General features: G+C 39.8%; 1 protein-coding gene across 3 annotated transcripts in view; it reads left to right on the top strand.

Annotated features, from left to right (window-relative positions):
• Window positions 1-68: 68 nt before the first annotated feature.
• srrm3 (serine/arginine repetitive matrix 3) overlaps window positions 69-9905 on the top strand; it is an 84013-nt gene continuing 74176 nt past the window's right edge. For 2 of the 3 annotated variants that reach the window (XM_032576016.1, XM_032576014.1), the window contains exon 1: window positions 70-253. The gene's annotated coding sequence lies outside the window, so the exon portion shown is untranslated. Of the gene's footprint in view, window positions 254-9905 lie in introns of all 3 variants that reach the window. The other variant, XM_032576017.1, reaches the window with a different exon arrangement.

Here is a 9905-nt window from a genome sequence, read left to right as displayed (position 1 = left end):
GGCGCTCCTCCGCTCTGACAGAGGGCGCTATGCACTGTGGCGAGGGCGGAGAAGCCCATAAAAGGGTTTTTGTTCCCGGAGCTGCTCGAAGCGCTGTCCACTTCAGCACCACAAGCCGAGCGGAGGGACCGAAGCTGCGGCTCACCATCAGCACCAGCTCACACCCGAGTCCCAGATACCCGAATATACTGAGAATACACACCGATATCCGGCAGAAACACCGACCGCAACAGGACAAAGGAGCAGGGACAAGGTAAGAGTTGTTAACAAGGCTCAAATAGGATTAAGTTGGAGCAGACTGACGGGCTTCTCTCCTTACCTCCTTGCTTCATAAATACGGGATAGCGGTTTAAGGGGTGTTTACGTTCTGGTTGCGGCCCCGTACATTTATCTCCCGTTTGAAGTGACGCGAGGAGGAACGGTGGCAGAGAAGGCTGTCCGTGTTTTTGCATCTCCGAGCTCTGCGGATGATGCTGAGGTTTTATAACTCCTATTTCCGTCTGTCGATACACAGTGGCCAGCTGGCGCTTGTACGTTGGTCTCACCTCGCTGCGGAACATTTAATATTTCCGGAGCCATTTTTGTTCATGTGGATTAAGGCGCGTGCTTTATTTCATTGAGCTGCCTCTCTGCTTGTTTGTGGAACATTTATTTATTTATTTATTTATTTATTTATTTATTTATTTATTTATTTATTTATTTATCTATCTATTTATTTATTTAGCTTTTTCAGAGTAATTTATAATCATGGTTCGTGCTGCAAACGTCGGTTTTATTTTTCACTTCCTCCGGACTCCTAAAAAGTATCTTAAAGCTACAACTCGTACCATGAAAAAAAAAAAAGCATTACAACGCCTTTAAAAAAATAAACAAACAACAACAATAAACACCACTAATGCTTTAGTTAAAAGAGATGCCATGTTTAGTATTATGTTGTTTGGGCGACGTATTGAACAGAAGTATAGTAAAATACCAAAAGGTAAATATTTTGTATCCAAATTTCTTAAAATATAAAACTTTACATAAAATTAGTTTAGTTTGGAATATAGGAATTAGACTTGACTTGACTTGCTATGTAGTGACTGCAGTCCCATTCATCTAGTGAAAGGTGTTCATTTGATTTTGGTTCACTGACTCTCGTTTACTCCATACTCCATATATATATATATATATATATATATATATATATATATATATATATATATATATATATAGATGTATTTGACTGTAGTCAGAAGGGAGTGTGTACATAATTACAACAAATTGTCAAAAACCATGTAATCATGTTAAATCTGTAGTTTACATTTTTTCTTTCATTTAATTAAAATTAAAATATTTGGCAAAAAAGGATAAAAGGACAGGAGCAACTCAATCTTGGGTAGATTGAAGCAGCATCTTTCTTTTGGCCCATAGTCTACATTCAGCTTAGTGCCTCTTTTTTTTTTTCTAACACAAACAAATTATAATTAATTGATAGCTTCAGGTTTTTTAAAACATTTTCCACATTATTTCAGACTTTAATCTAATGGTTTTTTTATTTGTCTTCTCTAAAAAGGTTTTTATATCCACTGAATTATTTCTATAAATAAATAAGTGAGACAAAGAATACTTTTGTAAATATTAGCAGCAGTAAGTATGGAGCACATTTACCCCTGACAGCATGATACTACCATCGCCATGCTTCCCTTTAGGAAAGCTATTTTGAAAGTGAAAGTATTTCAGTTTGCAGTGTGCAGTCTGCGTTACCTTGAGAATAGAGTTCATTTAATAATTTGCTTGGAATTGCTTTTTCGTCTCTTTCAAGTGGCGTAAAATACTAACGCAAAATGTTTTTAATCTGACAGAATTGCAAAAATCATGAGTGAGTCGTTCCTCTCATTGATAAGATGTCCACAGCCATCACCATCTACCGTAACTCTGAAGAAACGTGTGATATGAGCTACAACATTTAAATTCCATTTGGGATCAATAATGTATTTCTGAATTGAATTGAAATAATTCTGCACCTAAACACATACACACCTGAGGTAAAATAATGGAAAATAAAAAATTTTTTGGTTTGATTCTTGTTAAATGCAGACAGTCAGTGCTTTTCTCTTGGGCTAATGTGCTGACCACATTTATTTACTGATCATTTATAAATAAAACTGATGATAACATTAGAAACTGGAAATGAAATTAGGATACGCAGTGCGAATCTCTCTGCAGCGTCTACATACCAGCTGATTGCATGCCTCCGTTTATACGAGCGAATCAGTAATCAGCGCTTGGTTCGCGACATGCTGCTGAGTGGAAAAAGAAAAAAGTCAGCAGGAGTGTGTGTTTTTTTTGTGTCTCTGTGTGTGTGAGAGAGAAAAGGAAGGACAGTGACAACCCTGACGTGATCCCTGTGGCTGCACAGCACTCCAAGCTCCACTGTGCCGGTCCGACCTGGCCGAGCCAAAGCGTGGAGCGTATCTTTAAATGCAGCCGTCCATTTTGTCACAGTGCTGCTATTGGAGAGATAGGACCAGGTGAGGAGAGAGGCTGATAGAGGGATTAGCTTGCATTAGGATGCTGCTGCTCATAGAGGTGTGAGAGAAATGCCATCTTCTGCTGCCTCCTGTCTCTCATCCTGCTTCTCGTCTTTGGGAGCATCTGCCTCCTGCCTGCCGCACGTTCAGATCAGCGGTGATACCCCCCACCTCTCTCCAGCATCTTAGCGACCCTCCTCGCCGTCCCTCCTTGCCTCTGTCGACGCACACCTCCGTCGTCTCACACGCACACGCACGCGGCTCCTCCTCCTGTCCTAATTCTTCTTACTTCAGCTCTCCTGAAGGGCGAAGCCCCGAGGGGTGAGAGAGAGCACACGGGGGCACATCTGAGCAGGCGGCAGAGCGGAGGAAGGATGTTAAGATTACCACGAGTCTAAAAGCGCAACCGCCAGACGTTTTCTCACAGCGCAGGTCTGAGTTTATGTGCCTTTGCAGAAAAAGAATGTTGTGGTATTTGCAGCACATCAGGTCTGTGTTGATTTGTTCGAAGAAGGCCGTTTCGTATAATGGAGTTTGATTTTAAAGCTGCAGGAAAGTCAGCCTCCAAAATTACTTTATGATTTGCAATAATTCAGACGTTGAGGCTCTTGTTCAAAGGATTAAGCAGAAAATCCGGTAGGTTTAAACCTGGATTTTTACTCAAATAATGAGGCTTACCCCCACTATGTGTTACATAGAGGTTTGAAATATTCAAAAGTGGTGAATGAGATTGGATGGATATTTTACATTAGCTTCCCAGAAATGCATTCCATACGACTCTGATAAGCATCCATAAACTATTCACATTTTGTAACAGCACAATATATTTTGTTGGGATTTACACCCACCTAACATGTTAGCAATATAGTTTATTGGGATTTTATCCAACAGAACAACACAGTAGACACATAGAACACCAGTTTTCAAGTATGCTTACAGATTCTCATGAGATGTCTGGACTTTGACTGGGCCATTTTAAAACGCTTTGATCTGGTTGAATGTTTTGCCTGATTGTCTTTCTGGAAAGTGAACCTCCATCCCAGTTTCCAGTCTTTTTCACCATCCAACAGGTAGCCTTTATGTAGCATTATGCTGCCAATTAATCTGTTTTACAAGGGGGTGGGAGGTGGAGTTCAGGGTGATGCAAAGAAAAAATCTTACAAATTAAAAGGAAGAAAGAAATTAAAAATGTTTACCTTATTGATAGACAAGTGGGTCTTGGCAAACATGTACTTGTTACTAAATTAAATGATAAATTCAATATTTTTACTGACTGTCTTACCAGTTCAATATTGTTTTTATTTTTGCCTCTTGTGTATATACATATATATTTAGCAATATACATCTCTGGAAAAAAAAAGAGAGACCACTGGATTGAAAACCTCATGGTTATTCTACCAAATATTGATTTATGAATTCTTCCTGAGTTAAAACATTAGTATTGTTCTTTCTAAATAAATATCAACTTGTTTAATTTGCATTATTTGGGGTCTGAAAGCACTGCATCTTTCACGTGATTTTGACTATTTCTCATTTTCTGCAAATACAAAATTTTTGCTTTGAATTTTGGAGACATGTTGTCAGTAGTTCATAGAATAAAAGAACAAAGTTCATTTTACTCAAACACATACCTTTAAAAAGTAAAATCAGAGGAACTGATCATTTTGCAGTGGTCTCTTGCAAAATTATTTGTAAGAGACCACTGCATTTGTGGTCTCTTATTATTGGTGCATTATTTATTATTATTTGTGCATTATTTATCCTGTTTTTTATTATTATTTATTTACCTGCACCAGTAACACTGGTATATATGTATTTTTAATCACACTTCTAGATTTTCAGTATTTTTTCTGTCTACTCTGGTAGCCAAGCAACGACATTTCGTTTCCAAATTCACTGTTGTGTTTTTGTGCATTGACAATAAATTAAGTGCTAGCCTATGCCATTAACGCTGCATATTTTGAGATTTACAAGTGGTGAAGACTTAAACAAATAATCATCTGTGGCCAATTTACAGATTCCACCCTGATCTCCTTTCCTTAAACCGCGCTTTAATTACCTTTCAGCAGAGTGGATCAGAAATCCTCGGGGAGAATCCTAATGAATCAGTTCTTTCATAAATATTTGGTCTGAAGTATTTTTAATGTTTGTGTTATGTTTTCTCATCTGCAACTTCAAAAGGAAACGTCTCAGTTAAAGCTGACCCCCTTTCATCTGAGCTTACCGCAGCGTTTTCTATAAGGAACTCCCCCCTCCGCCCCCGCCGCCGTCTCTCTGCTGCTGTCACACCACTCCTTCTGTTCTACGAATGATAAATCTCATCTACTTTTATCCTACACCCTCTGCATGGACACACATGATCACACACACCCTCTCCTACTTTCCTTTGAGGAGTTTGTATTTGATTCCTCAAACCCATCTCTCTCAGCGTTGCAGGAGAGCACATGCATCACCAAGCGCTGTTTGTTTTGTTTTTCTCTTGCATTCAGATTCAGTGTGGGAGTTTGTGTTGTTTTTGTTCCGTTCTGCTTCACCGTGAGGCAACTCTCTCTCTCTCTCTGCGTCCTCGGCGTCTGTTGGAGCCAGCTTCTGGAGCTGGAGAGCATGACTCATTTTTGATATTCCAAGTTCGAGTCTGTGAATCTCCTCAACGCTGGTGGAGATTGCCAACATTAGCCACTCTACAACTGTGTAGAGCTTGCTCTCTTAGTTCGGTGCTTCAGCATCTACACCCACCTCACATGTTAGCAGAGCAAATCTATACTCCCCAGCCTGCAATGGAAAAAAAGCCACTCTTTACCAGCCTCTCTTTTCTCTCTCTCCCCACTGCAGCTGTCTTTTTATACGCTAATGGTTTGTTCAAGCGCTTGACAGTTGGGTGATACAGATTATTTGCAGCGGTGACGGCATAAGAGGACCTGTACTTTAAATATGTTGATTTGTGTGAGTTTAGAAGGAACAGAAGCGAAACTAGAGACTCATTTGTAGTTTTTGTGAGCTACTTTACTTACAGATAGCAAATGAGTTTGTTAAAATAAACTAAAATATATGAACCTACTTTTATTAACATTTTGGACACCATCAGTTGTTGTCGAGCGCTGCTAATCCACCTCATTTACTTTGCTACTGCTTTATAAATCTAAGTATTTCCATATGATTAGAAAGTCGCACAGAGAGAGGTTGGAGTTGAGGATAAGATCTTTAGAAGATTTGGGAATGCCAAATTATAAAATTACATTTGGTATTGTATGTATAAATTTGATCTTTTGTGGGTGAATTAGAGAAATTCCACAATAATTCCAAACTTGTTCATATAATCCAATTTTTTTTCCTAAACTATTAAAAATAGTAACTATTAAAAATAACACCTTTGTGTTTTCTCCCTTTCCTCCTGGGAAGTGTTATTTGGCCAAGTCGACACTGTTGATAGTTTATATCGTGAAGCGAGGCTAAACGTCATCACAACAACAGTGCTTGATGTGATGCCTCATGCACACCCCGTAGAACAAAACCTTTAAATCCATGCTGGCAGGGAAACGGGAAATAAAATCAGCCATTGGGCAAATTTAAAGAGCCTGATATGTGGAAGCAGAATTTTTGTACTGGAAACCACATTAGCTCGTACACGGTCCAATGAAAGGATTGTACTGCTCAACTCATGACGCAACCACTAAAACGTCCGTCACGGACTGCAATAAATGATCATGAAATAATACACATTAGAGCTTTTTCTGCTTTCCGAGTGGGAGACATTATTGATGCTCGCCAAAAGCTTTCTCATCTGACAACACTGGCGGGTGAGCAGCCAGGTCAAGGCATTACAGACCCAGACAACCGAGCTGAAGTGCACATTACTGTGATTGGCAGCGAAGAGGCAGTGCAATTTCAGACAGAAGCAGCAAATGAAATGTAGGCTCAGAATTAAAGCTTTTACTGTCAAAGGAAAGGAGCCGTCCGGGGACTGCTCCGCGTAAGTCATTATACTCTTGGCAGCAATGCACTCAGACATATCCCAACGGCTTTGCTGACCCGCATTATCTTGTATTAAGCTAGAAGGAGGCTTTCCTGCTGGGCGAATTCATTTTTTATATAAGCTTTTTGACCGGGAGGGGTTTTGTAGACATGCACCAATCAGGTGAGCAGAGGAAAGTTTGGATACCGATTGTCAATCAGCTGATCAGATACAAAAATTACAAACTAAATACTCTCACTGTTTTTGTTTTATGAAGGCATCGACCTGCAGAGTGTGCTTTGCTGCACTTCTTTGAGTTTAATAAGAGTACCAGATAAGGCAGGGGTATCAAACTCCAGTCCTCAAGGGCCGGTGTCCTGCAACTTTTACATGTGCCTCTGCTGCACCACACCTGAATAGAATAATTAGGTCATTAGCAAGGCTGGGAGAACTTATCTACACAAGGAGGAGGTGATTAAGCCATTTCATTCCAGTGTTTTGTACCTGTGGCACATCTAAAAACTGCAGGACAGCGGCCCTTGAGGACTGCAGTTTGACACCTGTGAGATAGAGGTATTTAGACCTTTTTCAAGGCACAAAAAATACAGACAGTTGAAGGAAACTGTTTAAAAGCTACAGTTAATAAACTACAAGCTGCATGTAAGTTAAGCAGATTACTGCAGGCTGGCTACCTGAGCTGACAGCCCAACTAAATAGTCAGCTAAAAGCATCCAGGGTTGCACAGAAATGCAGAAATAGATGATATTCAATATGTTTACTTTATTGGTGACATTATGTTGACAAAAAATCTCCACTTTTAGATTGTATTGTCTTGTAATTCCTTAATTTTTAAAATAAATATAAAACTACTAATTCTGCCATTGGAAAATCAGATTTGTCAAACTATTTGATTGGTCCAGCGTTAAGTTTTTTCTTCTTTAAGTCTCTATCTTCACCTTTATTATTCTCTCACCTGACCCATCATAATCCTGTATTATTTTTGGCCTTCCATAAAACATCGCTTTCTCCAGCGTCTCTTGGAGATGACACCAGTCAGTTTAGGGTTAATTGAGTTTTTCTCTCAGTGCTTTTCAGGACAGAACTTTAGGTTCCGGGTCAGCTAGCCGACTGTGAGGAGTATTTAAGCCGAGATGGAAGATCAAGAGAGCGTCTGCTTCATCTCCTGATCAAAGACAACTCCGCCCCAGATACATCCTCATCAAGAGGCAGGGGGGAAAAAAATTACATTAAATTTAAAACAGGCTGCTATTTGAATAATTTATACCACCTTTTCTCTTTTCTCAAATCAACTTTTCACACTGATAATCGTAAAATAATAACCGTCTGCTGAAGTTTTAGTGGAAAGCCTAATATTAGTCTTGCTTTTACTTCTGTATCTGCTTTTTTTGGCAGTAGACTGATGTTCTGTCAAGTGATCATCTGTGTGTGGGCACGGGGAGGTATGTTTTGGTGTGTGTGTCCTGTGAAGAGCACATGAAACCACATTGTCGAAGTCAATGCAGTCAAGAAAAGAGGCTGCGCTCATTTTTGAGTCGAGCCCTTTTGAAGCGTTCACACTGTTACCCCTCAAAGGGCACGGTTTGACTGCTTGTTAGCAATCTTTGGGCTCTGAGTGTGTGTACCGCATGCGCGCGTGTGTGTGTGTTTGCGATAGGTCCCCCAAAGGACCCTCTTCCTCTATCCAACTGACTCCACAGCTGCTTTGAAGTTGCATCTAGGCGGAGAGGTGAAGGAGGGAGTTAAAGAGTAAGAAGGGGGAGACAAAGATGAATGGATGAAGGGGGGAAAAGTGGTTAAATGCTTTTTTCCTTTTATTCCAGGACTCGTAGTTCATCTCTGAGCCTTTTTTCCCTGAAGATTTAGGAACGATGTCACAACGTGCACTTTCATCCTTTCTCTGGGGAATGTATGAAGCTCTGTTTGAGACTTATCAGGGCCGTTCATGTCAGAGAGCTGATAAATAATGAAGCGGATTGGCGTCCAGTTACGTCAGGTGACTGCTGTGTACATTTCAGGAGCTGTTTGTGTGTGGGTGTGGGGCCTGGACACAGAAAAGAATAGAGAGTGGGGCAGCGGCAGCTGCTACACCCAACACAAAACCATCTGCTGCTCACTCCAAGGTATTAAACACACACCCCCCCACACACACACACACCCAGACACACACACACATCCTGCTGAGGACTTTGTTTTGACTTCCATTCATTTTAGTTGCTGACATTTTCCCTACTCCTAACCATTACCTCTTCTATTAACCCTAACCAGAGCTTAATTCACATCATAACTCTAAATCTAACTAGTTTAGGAGCCCATCCCAACTGAAAAAAGTAAAGGCCAGGAAAATGTCCTCTCTTTCCAAAAAATGACCGTCCTTTTCAGGTGAAAATGGGTACAGTGATCCTCTATATCTAGCATACACAAGAACATGCACCCACACACACGTAAGTTTGTATTTCCTTCCATATTAGGACTTTGTATTTGCTTCTTATCTCAAGCAGATTTTAATTTATTTTATTTTTTTTACCTATTGTATTATTTGACCAGTCAGGAACAATAGTGAAGATGAGATTTTTGTTGTCCTCATTTTACACAACATACCTCAAAACCTAACCCCTAATTTTCAGATAACTTCTTCAGAAGGTTAGTAAATATGCTAGATTAGCTAAACAAGTACATGCGCACGCCCGCACACGCATGCCCACCCCCACACACACGTTCCTCTGTCGCCTTTTTCACACACAGAAAACAATATTGTCTCTTTCATCATTCATTCAGACATTTGTGCAAATGATTCTTTAAAATCACATTTGATGCAACATATCCAGAAAGGTTCTTGTGGCTGTGGTTCACTATGAAATATTAATCATTTTCTCAGTAATGTTGGTATTAGAAAGCATTGTAGCAGCCTACACTAATTGCCAACATGCACTTTTTTCCCCTTTTTTGCCAGGTTACAACCACAGACTTCAGTGTTTATTTTGATTTTATGTTGTGGAGCAACACAATTCTGAACTGAAAGAAAAATTTTACACAACTTTCTAAATGCGACAGTCCAGCAATCAATCCGATCTTATAATTGTTCACAGAATTAGTAATCAGAGCATGTTTTACAACAGTTATAAAGCAAGATTTATATGCTACCAGGAATCATTTTCAATCAATAAAACCACAGTAAAACCAAAAACACCAAGGCCTTAAGGTGAGGTTTCTGCTCTGTGTTAGAAATTGAAGCAGTTAGGATGAATCATTAGGAGTTTGCAGCTCTGAACTGGGTCAGCAGAACAACACATTTTCCCAGATGAATAAAAGGCCTACAATTATCCTTTCTGTCCTACTTTGAGTGTTTTATTTTGACCAGACGACTCTCTGGGAGAAGGGAAGCTGGAGCTGTTAGATCAACCTTCGTTTCTGGAAAGCAC

Source organism: Xiphophorus hellerii, chromosome 11 (assembly GCF_003331165.1).
Source record: "Xiphophorus hellerii strain 12219 chromosome 11, Xiphophorus_hellerii-4.1, whole genome shotgun sequence".
In the NCBI taxonomy this organism is placed as follows: domain Eukaryota; kingdom Metazoa; phylum Chordata; class Actinopteri; order Cyprinodontiformes; family Poeciliidae; genus Xiphophorus; species Xiphophorus hellerii.
Note: the sequence above shows the minus strand (reverse complement) of the source record. Positions and strands in the feature narration are given on the sequence as shown.